Source organism: Triturus cristatus, chromosome 2_2, assembly GCF_964204655.1.
Source record: "Triturus cristatus chromosome 2_2, aTriCri1.1, whole genome shotgun sequence".
NCBI lineage: Eukaryota > Metazoa > Chordata > Amphibia > Caudata > Salamandridae > Triturus > Triturus cristatus.
This window is the reverse complement of record NC_140582.1, coordinates 1,063,081,514-1,063,104,882: the sequence shown is the minus strand read 5'-3', so window position 1 is coordinate 1,063,104,882 and position 23,369 is coordinate 1,063,081,514. Positions and strand designations below refer to the sequence as shown.

Sequence of the window (23,369 nt, the reverse complement as noted above, 5' to 3'; positions counted from 1 at the left end):
ACAAGAGCAAAGATAAATACTACACTAAATGTCGATTTGGATTTCCTAGACCTGTTCTTTCAAATGGAAGAGTAAACAGTTTTATGTCAGCTGTGAGACATACTATCACAAGAAAATCACCTAAGAATACCTACAACCTTAAAAGAAAAGAAGAATCAAAAAATATAAATGACTACAACCCAGTTATTTTATCCATGTGGAACGCTAACATGGATATACAGTATGTAGCTGACAATTCCATTGCTGTTGCTCGATATGTAACGTCTTACATTACGAAATCAGAAAAAACAGAATTGAAGGAAATGTTGGGAAGAGATTTCTCACGAGAAGACTGTCAGTAAGAAGCTGTACAGTTTCAGTTTGAAGATGTTATCGCATCGAGAAATTGGATCCTACGAATGTTCAGATAGGTTATCTTCTGCAAGTCTCTACTCGAAGTCAAGAAGAATAATTTGGGCAAGTTTAGGCCTTGCAGCAATGAGAAATCGGGTACTAAAATCTGTTGGAGAAATTGAATATTTGGCCGAGAATGACCCAGAAAGTACAGATATTTTGAAATCAAACATGTTGGACACATATTATCCCAAGAGAAGTCAACATCTGGAGAACATGTGTCTCTATGAAGTGCTGCAGAACTACATTTATTCACGGAAAGCCGCAGAAGACATCAACAATGGAAAATATAAAGTCATTGGTGAGGAAGGATGTTTGGTGAAGCAAACAAAAGGAAGTTTGATAAATCACAGGAAGCTGAGTTGCGACACTACTGACAAGAAGGAATTTTACTACTTGGCTCTTTTACAGTTGTTTAAACCATGGCGTACAGAGGATGAACTACTGGGAGAATTTCAAAGCTATGAAGATTCTTTTAATGCTTGCAAAGACAGCATACAATGCAGTACATTCTCAAGTTATCTGAAAATGTTAAATGAAGAAATTGAACAGGAAACTACAATTGCAGCAGAAATAGCTAGAGACAGTTCTCAGGACAGCCAAAGTTCAGAAACACTCAGTCAAGATCCCCTAGGACAACCAATCGTTGAAAATGAAGCATCAATAGCCATGAATGAAGTGGAAACGGCTATGAATCAAGCTCAAGAAGAATTTATAGACTTACAAAATTTGGAAAGACAACTGAACGAAGAGCAGCAACAAATTTATGAAGAGATCAGAAACAAAATTGATCACGGATTTCTACATGAAAAAAAAGAGTGCTCATGCACATCATTTCATCCAATCAGGATGTATGTAAGCGGACAAGCTGGAACTGGAAAAAGTTTCCTAATTAAAGTCATCAGAAGCTACCTACAGCAAAAAACGGATTCTACTTTGTCTTGTGTGGTTACTGCTCCAACTGGGTTAGCAGCATATAACATAAAAGGAATCACTTTACATCATTTGCTAATGTTACCAGTGGAGCATGAGAACAAAATACAATACAACAAGCTAACTGGAGAAGCATCCTTGGAAGTTTCAAGAGTCTTGAAGAAGATGCAAGTTCTCATTATTGATGAGGTGAGCATGGTTTCAAACTTAATGCTTGCCTTTGTGCATTTAAGAATGCAGCAAATTCTGAAGACAGACTATGACATGTTATTTGGTGGAAAACACGTCATAGTTTTTGGAGATCTTTTGCAACTTACTCCAGTTAAAGGACAACCAGTGTTTAATACTGTCACACATGAAGACACGAAGAAGTCATTGGGAAGCATCGGAAATACAAATATTTGGTCCTTCTTTGAGTACAAGGAACTTACTACTAATATGAGGCAAGCAAGCGATGAAGAATATGGAAGTATTCTGAAAGATATCAGAATTGGACTACTCACAGAAGTTGGCAAAAAAGCATTACAGAGTCGGCTGCTACATAATTTATTTCCAAAGGAAGAAATAGTTGCAGAGAAGATATACAAGAACATTGCAGAAAACAAAAGTATCATCTGCTTAATGCCAACTCTACGTGAATGCTCAATATTCAATGAGGAGCTTTTTAAATTGGAAAAGGAAGAGATCAGGAAATAAGAAGCAGTGGACAAAATTGAGGATGGAAGAATTACTGTCACAGTAACAGGCACACTGAAAAATAAATTGGATTCACTAGAGAAGAACATTTCCAAAACAGCTGGATTAGAAAAAAATCTATATGTTTGCATGAACTGTAGAGTATTTTTAAGGAGAAATTTGGATGTTGAAAAAGGTTTAGTTAATGGAGCTATGGGAAGAGTTGTGGGTTTTATTAATTATCAGAAAAAAGATGGAATTGAATGTTTAAAAATAAAATTTGATCAGATAGAAGAAGTTAAAGACATTTGTCGTTGTACAGTTCGTTTCATGCTTGTGAAAGACTTATATGTACGTAGGAAGCAGTTTCCGTTTTCGCTAGCATATGCTGTAACTATTCACAAGTCTCAAGGATTGACTGTAGATTGTGCATTTGTGAACATTGGTTCAACTGTGTTCAAAGAAGGTATGGCATATGTTGCTTTGTCACGAGTGAAAACATTATCAGGTTTATTCATGATAGACTTTGATGACTCAAAAGTTAGTGCTGATACAAATTGTGTAAAGGAGTATAATAGATTAAGAAGAAGCTATGCTCCTCATTTAGGTCAGTATCCTGTGTTGGAGAAACGTGTAGTTTCTCGTAAAAGGAGAAATGAGAATATCTGTGATGAAGATGTACAGAGGAGGAAAAAAAAGAGGAGTGATGTAATTGCAAGCAAAAAGAGTAAGGAAAAAGAAGAACAGGTTGTAGGATGTCATTTTGAAAATAGCTCTGGTGTCAACTGCTACGCAAATGTAGTGCTGAATGCTGCATTTTATCTGGAAAGTTTGCAAGAGCAGATAATAGTAAATCAGGGAAAAAGATTCTGTTCAGAGCTGAGTCTCCTTTTTCAAAAGCTGAGTAATGATAAAACTCAAATAGAAAGTGCTACTGAAAATAGAAAACTTTTAGATGTATGTTCAGGACGAACACAGTTTTCTCAAAATGAACAGCAAGATGCACACGAATTTTTGATGTTTTTTCTTCAGGTACTGGAAGAAGAAGAAGTTACAATTGATAATTTATTTGGTCTCTCTTATAAATGGGAACATAGTTGTGAAAACTGTTATAATATATGTGGCTCTAATGTTGATAATGAAAGGTTTATTTTTTTGACATTGCCAGAGACTAAAACAGTCACTTTTGCTAAATTAGTTAAAGATGCTAATCATAGCATGCAATGCGGTGAGTGTCAATCTGACATGTTTTCAACATTAATTTTAAAGGAATACGGACAGTATGTAATTTTAATGATGCAACGATGTAGAGCTGATGGTTCAAAATTGGATACTTTAATAAAGAAGTTTACAGGACAGCAATTATCAATTTCAGGAAAAACTTTTGTAACTGTTGCAATAATTTTCCATGAAGGACCTACTGTTACTTCTGGACATTACACAGTTTATCTTAAATGTGAAAAAGGCTGGACACTGTGTAATGATTCCCAATTGGTTTTTAAGCAACGTTTGCCTTTTGATTTAGCAAATTCCTATCTAATCTTCCTGAAACCTAAATTTTAGAGAGACTTGGCAAGATTTGGACAAAACAATTTTACCATTTTATTGGATTACCATTGGAATTTTCAAAAATAAAGATTTTTTAAATTATCATTTGGCCTAATGGAAAGATAACCAATTGTAATGTGGACTTTTTAAATTTTTAATGAAACTTTCGAAAACCAAAAATTTAGAGAAAATCGGTAACATCTGCACAATTTAAATTTTGGAATGTTATTGGAGTGCCATTGGAAATTTTTTCAAAAAAGATTTTTTAAATTACTATTTGGCCATGTGGAAAGGTAACCAATTCTATTGTGGACTTAATAAATTATTAATAAATATTTAGGGAACCAATATGTTACAGAGAATCGGTGAGATCTGTACAAATAAAACTTTAGAATTTTATTGGATTACCATTGGAAATTTAATCAAAAAAGAATTTTAAAATTACTATTTGGCCTAAAGGAAATGGAACCAGATGTAATGTGGAGTTATTTGAGATATAATAGTGTGATTATACTTCTGAAACAAACATATCAGACGGTATTTTAAAGAAATAAGTATTGATATTAGATGATATTTTTTTAGAATATTATGCATTTCTATAATGTTAAGTTTAAGTAAAAAGAGATTCTGGGCTTTTTTAATACAATCTTTGAGATTGTTATTTTTTTTTGCCCGCTGTAAAATGATGAATGCAATTGCTTTCACAATTTATAGTGAAATGCAATATATTCTGAAAACAGCAAAAATAAGGCAAAAATATTTTTTGATAAATATGTAAATATGTGTACTGTATTATAAAATGTTTTAAAAATATTAATACTTTTTTCTTTTTTTTCAGATTGATATAGAAAATTTTCGAAAACTAGAACCATTTTTAAAGCAATTTTTTAAAAAAACAAATGAATAAATATTTTTTTGAGTGGGTATGGTAAGTCAATAATAATAATTTTAGTCTCTCAAGGACCTTGTAATGTGATAATTGATTTTTAGTGTTTTAAAAAAAAAAAAAAAAAAAAATTACGCGTACCGTACGCGTACGGTAAAAAAATAAATAAAAAAAGTTTTTAAAAACATATATAAAAAATAGATGAAAGGTAAGGTTGGCTCTTAAAAGAGCCGTTGTGTTCATGCAGGGACAGAGGAAAGAAAGATTGGGAATATTAGATGGTACGACAAGTGTGCTGATCTATTTTACTGTTCACTAGGGAAACACTGGTCTCCCTATAAGTAATTAGATCGTGACAATGGGCGCACCGTACTTCAACCCTCGCAAACCGAGGGTTAATTTCCAGAGGGCCAGCAAAAGGAGATGCTCCCCCCACAGATGAAGGGCTTACCTGACCTGCATAAGAAGGACTCAGCCCTGCAGATGATGGTCCAGGCTGAGCTGCTGTGGATGTGCTTGGTTGACTTACTGAAGGGTTACCTCCAGTAAGTCGAGCATGTGTCCTTTTGTGTACATCCTTGAGGTGCCTCATCATGGTATGATTCCCAAAGGAATACTTCCTGTCAGGATTACCTCTTGAAAGTACACGCTGACACAGCTTGCAAGTCACTAAGGGTGCATTTACCTTTTGCTGGCCTTCAGGAAAAGTAAAATAATCCCATACATAAGAGGTCTTTTGTTTCCTCGCTCTCTGCCTCAAGGTAGTGCTGCTAGTGCTAGCCTCACTCTCAGAAGGGCTCTGCTGTTCTGCCATCGTATCACAAAGACAACCCAGCTCCTTCTCCTAAGGGATCACAAGCAGAAATGAGGGGAATGGGTGTGGTGTAGGAGAGTTCTAGAACTGAAAGTAGTTTCAACCAATCAAAAGTTGTGTTTCATGATCACATGACCTACCGTACGCTTACGGTACGCTTACGGTGCGCTTACGGCAAAAGTACGCATGCGCGTAAAAAAGACACGCGCTTGCGCGCATGCGCATAACAGTCACTACCCGACACTTCCGCGTAACGTGCGCGTGTAGCGTACACGCGTACGCGTCCCACGCGGAGTACGCGCGGCTACGCAAATTGCGTAACTATACGCAAACAGCGTAGATAAATTACGGGCATTGCGTAAACCGTACGCTTACCGTAAGCTTACGGTACGCGTACTAAAAAAAAAATTAAAAAAAAAGGAAAAAATGTATTGCTAATAAATTTTACCTGTTTATTTTATAAAATATTTTTAAAAAAACATATTATAGAACTTTAAAAATTTAACCATAGTCTTAAAAAAAGGATAGAAAATTAAAAAAAAATATATGTTAAAAAAATAGAAGAAAATAAAAAAATTAGCATTTAAAAAACCTTGCAAATTCACTGAAAAAACCATGGGTTTCACACACGTTATAGTTAGGAATTAGCATTTAAAAAACCTTGCAAATTCACTGAAAAAACCATGGGTTTCACACACGTTATAGTTAGGAATTAGCATTTAAAAAACCTTGCAAATTCACTGAAAAAAACATGGGTTTCACACACGTTATAGTTAGGAATTAGCATTTAAAAAACTTTAGAAATTCAATGAAAAAACCAAAGGTTTCACACATGTTATAGATAGCTGGACATTTCACTCGTAAAAAACCAATGAAATTCCCCCGTTATAGTTAGTTCAGCTAACTATAACTCGCGCGCCCGCAATGCACTGCTGATGACGTCACATATTACATCACTCATGACATGGTCAGTGACATCACTCATGACATCACTGATGACATCTCAAATGACATCACTGATGACATCACTGATGACATCATCCTAGTGATAGAGTGGCAGACCACCTCTGCCCCTAATATAACCTTTGATACACACATTCAAAAATAGAAATTAAAATTTTAAAAACAATGGACATACCAATACCAGTTACAACAACCTATTCAGTAATTCTAAGATCCACATACACATCCACTCATTCACCAACAGTCCTGTACAGTCACTCATACATGTACTCACTCATCATATGTACTCATACACGTATACATCCTGTTACACAATGCCACTCATCCATAGAGGTACTCACACACATAGTCACTCATGCTAATAAAGAATCAAACATACATTTACTTGCATATACAGTAATACACACACCGCCACACTTACTTCTACAGAAACTTACACATACTTAGTCTTTTAAACAATCACTTATAAAACACATACTTATTCATACAGGAACTCTTCCAATCTCTCACTCTCACATATACTCGCTTATATACACCAATTGTCACATATACTAGTTTAAAACATATGTAGTTACTCATAGAGACACTATTGAGACAGTCATTCACTCACTAACACACCCATGCACACACTCATTCACCCATATAGTCCTGCACACATGCTGTCTTCAACACATACAAAGAGTGAGTCACTCATTCATGCACCTATGCACTACGTAATACCCCCCACCGAACCATACAGACATCAGACACTGATACTCAAAAAACCAAATAATAACCTATATAGACACCCATGTAGCTACTCACCAACCCATGCAGCCACTTATACACAAAGTGAGAGACTGATACAGATATTTACATATTTTAACATTACTCACTAAGCCATGTATTCACTAAGATACACTTAATCAGTCAGTTATACAATCAATTTTTCAAAAACAATTCATCCATTTAGACACTTATGTACCCATTTATTCTTCCATCGACCTTGAGATATACATATATAAAACATATGTAATTTTCTGAAAAACACACATTCTCTGAATGATGTCATCAGTGATGTCATCAGTGATGTCATTTGAGATGTCATCAGTGATGTCATGAGTGATGTCACTGACCATGTCATGAGTGATGTAATATGTGACGTCATCAGCAGTGCATTGCGGGCGCGCGAGTTATAGTTAGCTGAACTAACTATAACGGGGGAATTTCATTGGTTTTTTACAAGTGAAATGTCCAGCTATCTATAACATGTGTGAAACCTTTGGTTTTTTCATTGAATATATATATATATATATATATATTACCTACTGGCGGTCGCCAGTAGGTAGTTATAGTTAGGACCACGTTTCCATAGGAAATCCGCAACATTCTATTTGGAATAACTTTGGCGCCGGTCGACGAATCCTCGCGAAATTTTCAAAACTAATGGGGCGCTACGCTCCGCTCCTACCCTGAAAGTCTCGGGGGGATTCGTCAAGCGGGGGCTGAGAAAAAAGGGGGGTTCTAAAACGCATTTTTCCCATGCATTTTTCCATAGGACCTTTAGACACAGCTACAGCCCGAACGGCTGAACAGAGTTACTTGAAATTTGGCAGAGAGGTAGTCCTCAGGTCAAGGAAGTGCCTTTTGTAGGTCTGGTGTAAATCTGTTCAGTAGTTCCTGAGAAAATAGCATTTAAATCAATATATATATCTGAGCCAGCTTACGGTGCGCTTACGGTCAGCTTACCGTACGCGTACGGTGACGTGCACGAGCGCGATTCTGATTGGCTGTTAGATCTTAGTAAACATTCGAATCGTTCGAAACCTGGAAGCGGCGGCCGCCATTTTCTCTCTCGCACTCTTAAGGGGTGAGGAAAAACAAAGGCCAAAAACATGTAATGGGACTGTTTAGACAGCTCCTTACCCCCTAGCCTTGATTAATTGGTCCCCACAGTTCCCCCATGGTCAAAAATCCATTTTTATTTTTTTCCAAAAAATCGCCGATTACGCTTATAGTACGCGTACGCTAAAAAAAAACCAAAAAAAAAAACAATTATCCCCACTCTCCCCACCCCGTGTGCAAATGGTGCCTGAAGGGCACTATTTGTGCATGGCATATCTGAGATGTGGAAAATGTAAAAGCTTACCTTTCACAGCGAAGCACATAATATGTCCTCCATGTGCACACGGTGCGCGAAGCGCATCGTGCGTACATGGCCCATCAAGCGTAAAGCACCGTGCGCGCACGGAACGAACTGCGTTAAGTGGGCGCGCACGCCACGAATGGCGTAAAGTAACTTAGCATTTAAAAAACCGTACAAATTCACTGAAAAAACCATAGGTTTCACACACGTTATAGTTAGGAATTAGCATTTAAAAAACCTTGCAAATTCACTGAAAAAACCATAGGTTTCACACATGTTATAGTTAGCTGGACATTTTACTGATAAAAAACCAATGAAATTCCCCCGTTATAGTTAATGCAGGCAACTATAACTCACGCAACCGCAATCCTCTGCTGATGACATATGTGTCTTTATGAAAAAAAAATATTTGCAATATATGTATAGCTAAAATTTAATGGAAGAAGACATGGGCAAATAAGTGTCTAAATACAGTATTAGCATCAGCAGAGGATTGCGGTTGCGTGAGTTATAGTTGCCTGCATTAACTATAACGGGGGAATTTCATTGGTTTTTTATCAGTAAAATGTCCAGCTAACTATAACATGTGTGAAACCTATGGTTTTTTCAGTAAATATATATATATATATATATATATATATACACACACAACAAGAGTCCAGAGATAAAAGACAGCTCAACATGCCTCAGCTCGTAGCAGGAGTCTTGATTACTCCCGTTGGGGAGGGAGAAGGATAACTGATGGTACATTGTGCAACTGTCAGGCCCCATTGGGCATTCATCTATGCTGCATTTGCAATAAAGTGCACCAATTATGAATGAATTTCTATTGGGCTGTCACAACTGTATGAATTTTGAGAAACCAAAGTAAAATGAAAAATGTAATCAAATATCATGAAACAATACTAATGTGGATAATTCCAGTTACAAACAGTGGTGGCTGCCTCCGTACAGGGATGGGTGAGCAGGAGAGGGAGGCATGATCTAAAAATAAAAAATCGACTTACCTTATTCGCCGCCGCACGTCTCTCTCGTAGTCCTGTAGTGCACCAGAAACACCCAGTCTCCCAGACTCTACCAGACAATCACAACACTGGAGGAGCAGCGTCGTGATTGGTGTCAGCGGCTGAAACAGCCGCTTAGGCAGTAACCAGGAGGCTGGGCATGTTCTCCAGTGGACTGTGCAATTCAGCCCAGTAGAGAACATGCCCAGTGTGCATGACTGTTTGTATGGCCCCAGAGGATCAACCAAGCCATCATGCGCACTTAGGGAGGGGGTGTAAACCACTTCTGCTCCCTCTGATGTAGGGGAGCTCAGCCCCGCCCGCCCGACCTGGCGGGAGTCAAAGTCATGCTAAGTAAAATACAATGATAATAACTTCTTGTTATTATCATTTTATTTTTATTTTGCACTGCTCAACGAGCAGTAGAGCACCGCTCCTCTGCCTTAGCAGAGGAGACGCCACTGGTTACAAATAGCATCCTTTTCGGGTATCACAAGACATAAAAAACCAATATAGATGAATGCCCACTGGACAGTAGCTATGTTACTAATTTGAAGTCTGGGACATAATAGCGCTGATGGCAGGTTCCCAAAGCTATGGTTTTTCATAATTGGATTTTCATTCTCATTTCAAAAGGATATGATTACCCATATAATTCAGGTGGATACTGACTGATAATCCCATGTGGCAACAACTGGTCCACAATAAAATGGCACTTAGTGGTATTTCAGTTGCATGTCTATTTATCTGCATAACCTTACAATTCTATATGTGATAACCCATATTTAAATTTCTCAGAGTCATCACTACATTTGTTATTAATATCTATTTGGACATGTTAGCCATAGATCAGATATTCTGTCTCTTTTCAGGCATAACACAAAAGCTTCTATTTCACAGTCTGTTATATTGTTCTATTATGCATACAATGACAGACATTCATTTTCTACAAGGAAATTGGGCCATTGAAGCTATTTTGAGAAGCATCCATACCGGGACCTAAATTCATCAAATGATGCTATGCACATTTGCAATGATAGATTAAAACAAATAAAACAACGTTCCCTGAATACTGGCATTCTTCCCTTTTTCCTTTTTATGAAGAAAAGCCTCGACATACATACTATATATCAATGTTGATAGATAGATAGATAGATAGATAGATAGATAGATAGATAGATAGATAGATAGATAGATAGATAGATAGATAGATAGATAGATAGATAGATAGATAGATAGATAGATAGATAGATAGATAGATAGATAGATAGATAGATAGATAGATAGATAGATAGATAGATTCCACTCTTTAAAAAACTATATTATAAAAAATCATTAACTTTCCCTATGCAGTTGCATGGTCAAGGTAGTTATGAAGTAGTGACTTCTGATGAATTTCAGTTGCATTGTAATGATTTGCATTATAAATGCATGAGTGTTAGTGACATACAGCCATCTGCTATTTCACAATTATCGCCTTCCTAACACAACTTCTGGAAAAATGTGAATATTATTAGGGAATTGAAGATTAAGTAAAACATATAAAAAGTAAACCGGGACTGCATCACTGACATTGATCACCTTAATGGTTTTTGAAGTCACTGTGAAAAAATGTTCTGTAGGTTAAGGGGTGATGGCGATCCCTTATTATCCGTTGAATAATGAGAAAAATATTATATAATTTATTGTGTTACTTGTCCATGACAGGGGGATACCCCTAGCCCCCTAAATGTAAGCGAGTTCCAAGGTGTTGTCAGTCATTAAAGGAAAAATGAGTTGGTGTGCAAGGATGTAACAGACAGCCAACTCGTGTATCGCCCCATTACACGGCCATCCGGCCCGGGGCTTCTATTTTACAAAATGTACTTCCTTGAACAAGGTCATAAAAGCTTGTGTTCCCTTATTTGACTATTTACGACTGCCTTTTGCCATCAGTCAGTCCTTGATGCCAACCCACATCCTTAATACCCCGCACAATTCGCAGCAGTACTTCACTTCGAGACACTTAGATTTTCCCCCCTCCCCGGTCCTGGCATCCCTCCCACCGAGGCCTTGCCTTGATAGGCACCATACCCTGAGCACCATAGGATGCTGCTCGTCTGCTCCATCCTGGAGACGATTTAGAACTAGCTTGCGAGCACCTCGCAGTCCTTCTAACTAGGACCCTAGATTTATTTCTACCCCCACCTCTATCACTTAGGGACCCTTGAGTTAACTGCTAGATACCCTTCAATATGGAACCCACTGATGAGGCACTAGTCCGGTTTTACACCATCCGACCAGCAACAAGTACGTGGCCCATAAGAGTAAATCCCTACCTTTGCAGGCTTCACATATACCTCGATTCGATGGGAAACTCGAATCTTAATATAAATAGGCGGCTCCACGCCTTCCTTAACATAGTAAAATCTGACCATTCCCATATGGCGCCCGTTCTCGGATTCCAGGCTGACAGTAGACCTCGTCACCCGGAAGCACTACGTAGCCATTAGTGCTTAAATACCGTCAATCGCAATGCGACCCTTTGATTACTCTCTGATCGAACCAGCATGGCATTATGCCGAGATTTACAAGGTAAGCTCCCCGAAGACTTCCGTCTTCCTTCCGAGCCGTTTCCTACTTGTACACCGTCTGTGTCTAAAACGCCCCAGATTTTTTTCCTCCAGATTGAATAAGGACCTATTTTTGCCAACGACGATAATATTCTCTTAGATACTCGAACACGGTAAGATAAATAGATTCTTTAGCCCTTAGAAGTGAGCGTTCACCGCAGCCTATATTCTAATCACCGGCAACCCGCTGGGGCACCACTATATAATATATAACAGCGTCCCCATTAAATACTCTCCATCCTTCACCCCCCGCCCTCCACCCATTCCCTACCTGCACAGCCCATACAAATATTCTTTGAGGTTACTCCCACTCTATAGAACAGGGCGGCGTGTTCCCTGTCACGGATCTAGGAGTCCTAGAGTCATGAAAAGGCACGCACTTACATAATGAATATGTCTTCCGCTAGCTAATTGAGTTTTCATTTATTTATCCCCCCGATCCGGACTGGACCTTGGAATATGTTTCTCATGTCCGTAACGTAATTATACTTTAAATTTACTTGATACTCTGATAAATTTAAACATACATGTGACTTGTTTATCGTAACACTTCTTTTACGAACAAAATGCACTTTTGATGTTCTATTGATGCCGCCGCTTTTGTTTTCTGTCTTGCTCTCTATGCTCACCGATGCCGCGATACAATCTCTCACTTCTACCTGACCTGTGTTTCAAAGTGGTTTATCTGTCTTCCTTGCAACACTTATATGTACAACTTCTCCTTCCTTGGTTCCACCGGACCACACCACTCCTTATGCATACATACCTCCGGTTTATGTTCCACAAATTTGAAATGTATCACCTCACAATGGTTCCAATTCTGTGCCTGTCGAATATGGCACACCACTCAATGAATTTTGCTAAATGTGTACCTTGCTTCATATTGTTCTATAAAATACTCATATCTTGATTTGTACTTTATATCCATGCTGATATTCTTCTTTACTATCTCCTAAATGTTAACCTTGGATTTGCCTTTCCCCATACTCTATGTGCCCACATGTGATTTTGTACTCTTATGCCAATTATGGGACTTGCTTAAATGTGTTTCTTGCCTTGTATTGTCTCTCTGTAATCTTTAAAAAAAAAAAATTATTTCATATTATTTTTTCCCCTTCTTTTATTCTTTATTTTTCTATTCTCCTCCATCTTATATAATTTGTATATTTTTATGTCTATATTCTGGTTTGCACTTCATTTCCATAATAATTCTCTCTTCTAACCGCCCCCTAATTTCTATCCTTGACTCAACTTTTTTCATGCTGTATTTCCCCACTATGGGTTATCTCTTTGCCAATCATTTTTTCGAATGTACAGCCCTGAGGAAGCCCCGGGCCGGATGGCCGTGTAATGGGGCGAAACACGTGTTAGCTGTCTGTTACTTCATTGCACACCAACTCATTTTTCCTTTAATGAGTGACAACACCTATAAAAAAAACAATATTCACAATGAATCAAGCTTATTGGAATTATTCCTAAAATACTCTGATTACTTTTACTTGCCCTGACACCCACCTTGGAACTGTGGAAAAATGTGACTGTAATTTTATGAACATTCATGGTGGGCCCAATTAGGACCTGTTTTAAAGTCAATGTTTGAATTACTGCTGGATGTGAGCACACGTAGGACCCACTCAACTTTAAACCCTGTGTGAGGCACCGCTTATTTGCTAATAATTATACTGGTGACTAGCATCCGATTCCATCATTTTTTAGCGTATTTGTTCCATTCATAAAAGGACCAACAATATTCAAACTACTCTTGGCTCATCCTTTAAAGCCAAAAACCAGGCAGAAAAAAAGGGTAGGATACTCTGCATAGGAACACAAACAACAGAAGAATGGCTTCAGCAGCTTTATTCCCTGTGAAGAGACAGCTGGAGACCATTATCTAGAGATACCTATTCCTCTCAGAAAGACTCACTGAGACAACTTTGGCTTATGCTCTAAAATAATCCATATCACCCACTTATTATTATACTTCACACTTGACAACAAGTTAAACTTAGATATCATGACGGATTCATAGCATATATTCCCAGAGCACAATTATAACTTAATTAGATCTTCTCTTTGGGGTTTTTTGACTCCTATAATGGTCAGTGCTTTTGTCAGGAAGTGGAGCTGGTTTGGCTGCTTTTGATTAGGTCTGGTCCAATTTGGAGGGAGCAGTACCCTGAAGACATCTGGAAAGAGTGCCTTTAAGCAAAGGAAACTCTGACGATCATTACAGAGTACTGGCACTGAGAAGATTCAGACTGAAAGCACACTGAGCATGTGTTGCCCATGCAATGAACTAAGCTTCCCAGGAGGCCATGACATCTCTCATGTCTAGAGAGACATTGGCCATCTTGGACCTTCAGGCATAACATTCCTCATGCTCACGGCGCAGGGCGTCCTCGCTTGGCAATCATGCTATAATGTTACTGCAGCCAGAGACTTGATACATGAATGTTGTATTTCAGATGTCATTACTTCTTGCTTCCTAAAGCAGTGGTTCTAAATCTTTTGTCTTCTGTGGAACCCCACCGTTTTACGAGATACAGGACTCCCACTGAATCATTATTGGATCTGGGAGCCCCCACAGAGTCATTGCTGGAAGCCAGGGATCCTGGCTTAAGCAATTTTGATGATTTGAACCTCAAAACAATACACAAAAATACAGAAACAAGCATTCAAACAAATGCGCAAACAATTAAATGTTTTATTTAATTGATGAATACAAAAATATCAGCATTTCTATTTTAATGGGACGGTTGGGGCTTTACTAAATTCAAATGATTGTTTCCATCATCCATTCTACATTCTGTTTGATGCTTTAGCACCGCTCCCATGTATCAATCTGAGCACACCAATTTAATTTTTAGTCTCCAATTTGAAATTCCTTCACATTTACAGAACGTTATTTTAGATTTATCTTTTAAAATCCTTTAATAATTGAGCAGTCGTGGACCCCAAGTGTCCCTGGGCCACAGGTTAAGAACCGCTGTGCAAAAGGACTGTACTATGGACATTTTCAACTACAGAAATGTATCCTGAAGTTGTGTGTGATCGAAAATGAACTTTGAACAATATTTTGCATATTTATGTGGAACTCTAAAAACTGGGTTATAATGTACTGAAGACTGAGGGGCAGATTTATGTTTCCTGGCGCATCCCTTCAAATCAGCAGGGATGCGCCAGGAAAGATGCGTCACGCAAGTTTACCCTTGCGCCACCACAGATGCGCCGCATTTACAATGCAGCGCATCGTGGCGCAAGGATAAACAGATGCGGGACGCATCTGATGGCGTAAGGGCGGCGCATTGCTGGAGTCGTGTCGCAAGCATGACGCAACTCCAGCAATGTTTAGGGGCTGCCCATACCTTACATGCTGCGTCATGCCTTATGCCTGCTTCAAGCAGGCGCAAGGTTTTGACGCAGCAGCGTCGGAAAAGTGACTGAGTGAAATCTTGTAGATTTCACTGCGTCACTTTTCCGAAGCTTTTTCCGCTGGAACGCCCACCCTGCATACATTAAACCTGACGCAGGTTTAATGTGGCGCAGGGCTTTACACCGTGACGCATCTCCATAGATGCGTCACGATGTAAATAGGGCACAACGTGGCGCAGGGTTTACGCCGCCGCTGCGTCACAAAAGTGACGCAACGGCGGCGTAAAAGTGACGCAAGTCTAACATAAATCTGCCCCTGAGTTTGTATGTTCTGCTCAGAGTTCCACTGCAGGAACAGGACACATTCTTAAAGAGACAATATATATATGCATATATATTTTAAAGAACACTGTATACCTAGCATTAGATTTCAAATCTGTGTATATATTACTAAAATCATGCAACCACAGGATGTTATTGGTCTTCCTTATTTTTAAGTTCTACAAATGTCAAGTAGAAGCTATACCCGTCTTCCCGAAAAAAGCATATAGTGACAAAGCTTTAGGTATTTATTCTAAGTATAGGGAGGGATGTGAATGTCATGTATTTTGTAAGATAAATATGTTCCTTTGTGTTTAGCTTTCAGGAACCTATTGAAAAAAAAGGGATTTGGTGATACAGAAATATTGCTAGAGAATATCTATTCACAATTTCAGCTATCTTTAGCATTCTAATGACAAGTTATTTAATACATCTCATAATCTCATAAGAGATCCTCTGCAGACCTCATTCACAGAAGTGATGAGGTAGAATATGGAGTCCAGTGTGTCTGTTTTGTCTGTAATCCCATAACCTTTTCATCGCTTTTACCACTGATACATATGTGGGGATTGGTGGAGACACTGAAGAATGGAAAACAACATCACTTCCATTTCCCAACCTGACACTTTACTGACCCTTAAACGCTTCGCTAGTCCCTGACCCCTGACTGTGTACCCTATTTTTCACTCTTCCCACATCTTCCAGCTGACCTCCTCCTTACTCTCGAGTTTCTAATTTGTGGCTCTTATTCTGCTTCATCATTCATGTGTTTATTTTGCCTCTTACCAATTCATGATAGCAGGGAGTGTCTACTTCACAATGTAGGATGTGGCATGCTTCATTTTCTTCCTTAAACAATTTGTGCACAGGATGCTGAAGGTCAGGTAAAGGTCATTTGGAGGCTGTCCTCTAGATGGAGAGGGTCACAGGAGTGATGCACAGGTGGAAGAAGAGACACCAACAATGGGCAAACCTTATCACCAGGAACGTGGTAGTGAAGATGTGGCACTTGGAGATGATGGTAAGATCCCTTACTTATAACTATTTATTGCATTGTCTACTTTAGCAAGTATATCATTTTGCTGTTCCTGCTGTGGGTTATCCAGAGCAGGCTGTCTGAGATGAATATGTGAGACACTGAGTGGAAGAGTGAGCAATAAATCCCATAAGAAGGATTTGACATTTTAAAAGTAGCGTGGGTATAAAAATTACAAACATTTTCTTCTTTCGGATCAGCAAAGGGTACTTCCATGGCATGAACCATATGGAGAACACCTATAATGGTATCGTAATGTCACTACCACAAATTATTTCCATTCATTGATAAGCAGGTCATTTTTGTCTATGGACTTTGCTTATCTTGGGATATCCACTGAGTGAATGCATGTGATGCCAGTTAGACATGTCAAGAAGTAATAGAAGACTCTGCATTTAAAGCACAGAAGGCAAGAATACAGATGTTGCACAAGATTCTTTATGCTTCATGGATGCTCTTTCGCCAAGTGAGACAGCGAACCAGATGGTAATCCACAGCAGAAATACAATGAAGTATCAAGATGGATGTCAGTCAGTAAAATGACGTTATTCGGTGCAAAGACCTTAAAAGTCTGGCAAACAAACATTACAATTTAAAAAGTTCATATTATTTGTGTAAAACCACATAGATAAGACTATTTAGATTAAAAATCATCAAATTTAAAATTTCATGGGAATTAAAATTGTACAGTAAAAATTACAACATTCCTATTTATTTTCTATTGCTCATAACGCTTTCTAATAGACATTGCAACTTTGATATAATTAGAGATAACAGAAGTAGCCAAAGATTGCAAATAATTAAAACCTTCGATGTAAGTACAAGGTCGGATATCCCTTAAGGGTGGGGCTAAAAATGTTCCCCATAGCTCTTTATAAAGAGGGCAAAATAACGTAAAGTGTAGCATGCTCTGAGTTGCCATATTTTCACATGTACAGGGGGTAAGTTTGTTGACACACCCGGATTGTCTTGGAAATGCCATTAAAAAGTGCAGAGTGCCTAAGTGAAATCTAGTTAAAGAAATCGTGTCTGTGCTTTAGTGGCGAAGGTTAGATAAAATTGCTGTTGGGAAAGAAACGAGCAAGAGGGACCTGCCACCTCCGATTGTGTGTGGCGCATACTTGCCCAAGAATAATGCGCCTCTTATTTAATGGCCTTAGCATTTGTGCGAATACTTGCAGGATTATCATATTAATGTCCCAGGCTTATGTCAAAGAGCCTCTCTATCACAAATTGGAGCCATGGGATCGACAGTGCACTATCCAAGTTACTACAAACCTCAATCACCTCCCTTCAGAACAATAATTCCTCCGACAGCCAGATTTTTGCCCGTAGAACCAAAGAGGCAATATCAATGCAGCACTCTACGTATTCCAGCCCCAACTCTCGGTGACAAAAGAGTGTGGGGGCACTATTTGGGGGCATCAGTAGCCTTTTTATAAACTTGTTTTACATACCTTGTAAAAGGCGACTTTTATGGTAGCCCCAGACCCCTGCCCCATAGGAAGCAACAGTCAAGCATTTTGCTTTGTATAGGGTAACTAACTCTGTCACCAGCTTGTGACCTAGCTTATAGGCAAAGCGGAAAAGCCCCTCCACAACCTTGCTTGTCTGCTGGACTCTTGCAATGGAGCGTGCTTCCCACTTCATCTGATCATTTAATATGTTCCCCAAATAAGTGAAGTTATTCAGCTTCTCAATACTCTTGCCCCTTACAGCTACATTTCTAGTTTTAATCAATTTGGGGCCCCACACCACAATATAAGATTTTGTAAAATTGACTTTTAGGTCAAGTGTCAACATAAAATCTATAAAAGCATCAAGGAGCATATCAACAAGCAGGCGATAAAAAATTATCGCCGCTTTTGCGTCCGTTTTCGGCCAAAAAGCGGCGATAATTTTATCGCCTAATCAGCAAGGTGACGCTAACGCGTGAAACCTTGCTTTAGCGTCAGGATTCCTAACGCTCAGCTTTGCATCTCTAATGAGATGCAAAGTGGGCGTTCCTGACCTGGCATGATCCTATCAGCAAGCCTAACGCTATGAAGCATAGCGTCAGGAAAAGTAGCGATAACCCCTGTTATCGCTACTTTCCTTACACCTGCTTCAGGACTGACTTAGCCATGATATCCTATGGAAGGTGGATATCATGGCTAAGTTTGTGAGTCACTATCATCTAGCTAACATGAGATTATCGCTGGGTTTCCAGCGATAATCTCACGTTAGCCAGTTAGCGCTAGGATTTTTATCGCTGATGAGATAAGCGTTGCTGATAGCACGCTATCTCAGCGATAAAAATCGGCGCTAGCCGGCGATAATTATCCGAGCGCTAAGTGCGCTCAGCGATAATTATCGCCGGTTGTTGTTGATATGCCCCCAAGTGACTTTTTGGATGGATGTCAATAATGTTCCATTCCTCACGTGGTGCAGTTGAACACACAGTTTCCTAAATATAATAGTACATTATTTTATGATTGCATTAGGTAATTTATAGTGAGCACATTCTCCATCAAAATAGTGTTAATGAATCACAAAGCAAACAACTGCTATAGTTATACACTGTCTTGTTTTCAGTGTCTATTATAATTTCAGTGGTGTTTTCTCTTCTCAGTGTTTTCCAAACCTTTGAAAGTCAGTGCTTATCAGTTTTTGTTCAGCTGCTTGAAATAGCCAAAATTGCTTTTTCTTGCTTGGCAAGTCAAATTCTTTTGCCCCAGCCCAATGGTGGCCGAATTTGGTGCCCCCGCCCGCTACTGTTGAGGTTGCTAGAAATATGGAAGTAAAATTCAATGCTCCCCTGTCCTTCCGCCCACAGGCACCTGGAAGTAGCAGGCACGTATTTTAATTTGATAAAATCATTGAGAAATAATTTTGACTATCTCTCACTGGTGGCTAGAAAGACAGTTGCTTGCGCGCTTATAACTTCCAGATTGGACTACTATAACAGTCTGTATGCTGAATCCTCAAAACAGACTATTCAGAAACTTCAGGTGGTGCAGCATGCGGTGGCCAGACTGGTACTAAAACTTCCCAGACCATCATCTGCATCGTCAGCTATATGGCTTTTACACTGGTTTCCAGTACATAAGAGGGTGCTCTTTAAAATTCTTCAATTGACCTTCACAGTCTACAGATCCACTGGGCTGAGTTATCTAACGGCCAGATTTACCAACTATACAACTAAAAGGACCTTGAAATCTTCCCATGCAAGCCTCCTCAAGCGTTCCTTCTTCAGACTTAGAACTCAAGGGGGCAAATCCCTCTCAGGTATGGGGACTAAGGCTTGGCATAAACTTCCTAATGCTTTAAGATTCACTGAACCTGAAGCAACTTTCAGAAAGCTGTTGAAGACCTGGCTTTTTGCAGATCCGACTCGCTTTGTCACACTTTTATTCTTTGATCTAGTATCTTTTTAGGCCTGGCCTCCCCAGTTTGAGTTGCTTCTTCTTTCCGCAAAGCGCAAGGATGCTAATTTGGGAGAGGCAGTGCGCTTTAGAAAAAATCAATTCAATTAATTTCCCCAGTGTTTACAAAGCATGTTGTTGTGTTTTTTACAAAGATTGTTATAAAGCAAATATTTAATTGAAAGGAGAAGTAATGCAGGGTAATGTTTTCTTCCCATTGGCATTCTGACCACAATTGACTTATGTTTGACTGCTTTAAGCATAGAGCCTGCGTCTTACACTCTCACTCACATCTCATTACCCTCTCTCAAATATCATTAGCTCTCACACTCAGTCTTTCAAGACTCTGTCTGGTTCATCGTGGTTGTAATGGATTGAAGAACTGAGAGTGTTGTATTCAAATGCTTTATTAAACCAATTCCTGGACACCGTTGGGGTCATTTACCTACTCCTTATTGAATATTATTACATTGAAGGGGTGCTCAACCCTGGCAACATCATAGTATCCTGTGAAACCTTTAACATTTTGATTTACATCAGATTAATTTGTAGCCCTCTATTCCAAAGCACCTGAAACTAGATGCTTTAAGCATGCTTGCTACTGCCTTTCTGTACTCTTTGCCTGACTGCATTAAGGTGGTACTCCTATTATGTGGACAGTCATAGCTGTAAATGTCCCCATAGCAAACTTGTACACTTTAAGTCAGTCCTGACCTTTTAACAGGCATCACATTTTAATCTGGGACTTTAAATTTTTCTGTTAAAATTGCAACTTCAATCTAAAAAAAACAGCAGTAAAGAGAAGTGGTGTAAAAGGCCAGGATTAGCTGACAGTATCACACATAACAATGGAACACCTCATACCTAAGTATGTTGGTCCTATTTGTAAAATCTTCCTGCCCCTGCACCTTGCACTTAATATTTAAAGCCTCGGGTATTTAGCAAGTGTCAACAGGATTGTCAGGGCAAGATTTGCTTCCTGGATTCTTTACGGAAAAATTCCTATTACACACTGGTTCATTTTGTAAGGTGTTTATAATGGTGTTGTCAGTCTATCCGTGAGAGTGAGTGAAAGAACAGCCAACACGTGTTTCACCCCTTTACACCGCCATCCAGCCTGGGGCTTCCTCAGGGCTGTACATACATTCATAAAATGCAAACAAGGGGGGTGGTGTGTATCCCCGTGAAAAGGAAGAGGGATGGTAGTAAAATCAGTGAGAAGACAGGAGAAAAGAGAGAGAGAGGAAAATGCGAGTTTGTTTGTTTTGGAGCGACAAGGAGGTGAGGAGGCGGGGCGAGAATGAGGAAAGAGAGAAAAGGAACACAACAAAAAGGTTGTATAGTTTATGGAACATTAAAGTAGGGTAAGTGATCGTAATATTTAAGATGGAGACCAGTATAGGATTCAATAGGAGAGATTGGAAATCACCCGGGGAGGAACGAAGGCATGGAAGATCAAGGGGAAATAAGAAGAACGGGGGGATAGAAAGACAGAAAGACAGTGGAAATAGAAGAAGCGGCAGGAAGCATATAGGGCAGGTAACAGGTATCAAAAAGTTACACATCCGGGCAGATTAATTGCAAGTGAAATATACTAAGATACATGTTAGTATAAAAGTGCATGTGCTGGAGCAGAGATTTCTGTTGAAAATTTATCGAGTTTTAAGCTCCAGTTTTGTTTATATGTTATGACTAAAATCACTGATTTTAAAACTACTAATTATTAAGTTTTGTTAAGAGTCTTGACTAATCAACATTACTAATGAGAAGAGACTACACGTGGGAATGCATATATGTTGCTTAATAATAAATGTGCGGTTTAACTAAATAAGTATCGTAAAAGTGCTATTTGTTTTGTGTTTGTGCATTTAAAATAACGTGTGCTAATGCTTTATTGTGTTGCAGAAGGCTAGATAAGTACATACACATAAGGGTATTAGTGGGGTTTAACACTGTACAATCATTATGATGAGGTAACGTTGTTTTGTGTTTCTTTTAATTAAGATGGTCCGTTTTGGCCTAAAACAAGATGGCTGCCATTTACAGCCTGCGCTCGAGTGATTGAATTTTGATGAGAGGCCTTGCTGAACATGGTCGAGAGTCACCTGACCGCAGCTTTTGCCTGGTTTGAAAGTTTTCCGTGAGGACAGCAGCTCCGGGAACGATTCCAGCTGTCCTTGGACAGGGATAAAGCCACAATGAACAATGACCAGTCTGCGGTGGCTCTGCTAAGATATCAAGGAAGAGCATTTACGAAAGAAACATTTGCAAACTCGAGTTTCCTTCTTCCGTCTTTTTATTTTTGTGATTTTTCCTGAGTGGAGGTTTTCTAAATGTAACCAAGGGACTTCCTTTCCTGCTCGCTCTGCTCAGTGGCTCAACGGTTATCTAACATTTGTTTGTAACTTTTATTTGCAACTTACCCTATAAGTATGTTAGACTAGAGAGGGTCCATGTTCGTTCTTCGTTCGTCCATTCCTTGTGGTCATCGCGTTTGGACGTTACCTATGCTGAGGACGGCGGCTCGAGAGACTTTACCGAGAGACCTGTCCTGACCCATTTAGCTAGAATAGGTAACTATGAGAATAACGATTTTGCCAATGATTGACTTTTCATTTGGATTAATAGATAAACAAGCATTTGTTTGAATTCCAGTGTCGGGTGTTTATTCCTTGTCATTTATTGAGTTTCAAATGTATTTCTTATGTTTTAAATCATGACTCAAGGCAATGACATTAAGGTCGCATTGACCTGATTGTAGATGCAGATTGGTTTAGGTTTTCTCTCCTATATTCAGTGTGGATAGAGTAATAGTGTGAATTTAGTGATATGGGCCCTAGCGTATGATGTGTGATTGCGTGTGTGGCTGTAGATTTACTCTGTCCGTGGAAGCAGGGAGAATTTATATGCGCCAATCTGCAGCAGTTTCCTGGTAGCAGAGGATGGTTATAGAGCATATGCAGTGTGCAAGGTTTCAGAAGTTATGGAAGCTTCGCCTTTGAAAGGAGTAAGATCTGCTCAGGTGGCTGAATTGGTGGCATTGACAAAGGCTTGCAAGATTGGGAAGAATCTGAGAGTGACTGTGATGACTGATAGTCAGTATGGATTTGGAGTAGTTCATGACTTTGGCCAGCTTTGGCTACAGAGAGGTTTCTTGACGTCGAGTGGGACTCCAATAAAGAATGCTGAGGTGATTTGAAAGTTGCTTGAGGCGATACAGCTGCCTAAAGAGTTAGCAGTTGTGAAATGTGCTGCTCATGGACAAGGAGATGATTTTGTTACA

The 23,369-nt window shown here is 39.1% G+C and overlaps 1 long non-coding RNA gene across 1 annotated transcript in view; it reads left to right on the top strand.

Moving 5' to 3' along the window:
* Positions 1–22,587, top strand: part of LOC146863153 (uncharacterized) — a 208,425-nt gene extending 185,838 nt beyond the window's left edge. The window contains exons 2-3 of the long non-coding RNA XR_014978560.1: positions 16,516–16,667; positions 22,091–22,587. This is a non-coding gene — a long non-coding RNA (uncharacterized LOC146863153). The remainder of the gene's footprint in view (positions 1–16,515; positions 16,668–22,090) is intronic.
* The last annotated feature ends 782 nt before the right edge of the window (positions 22,588–23,369 follow it).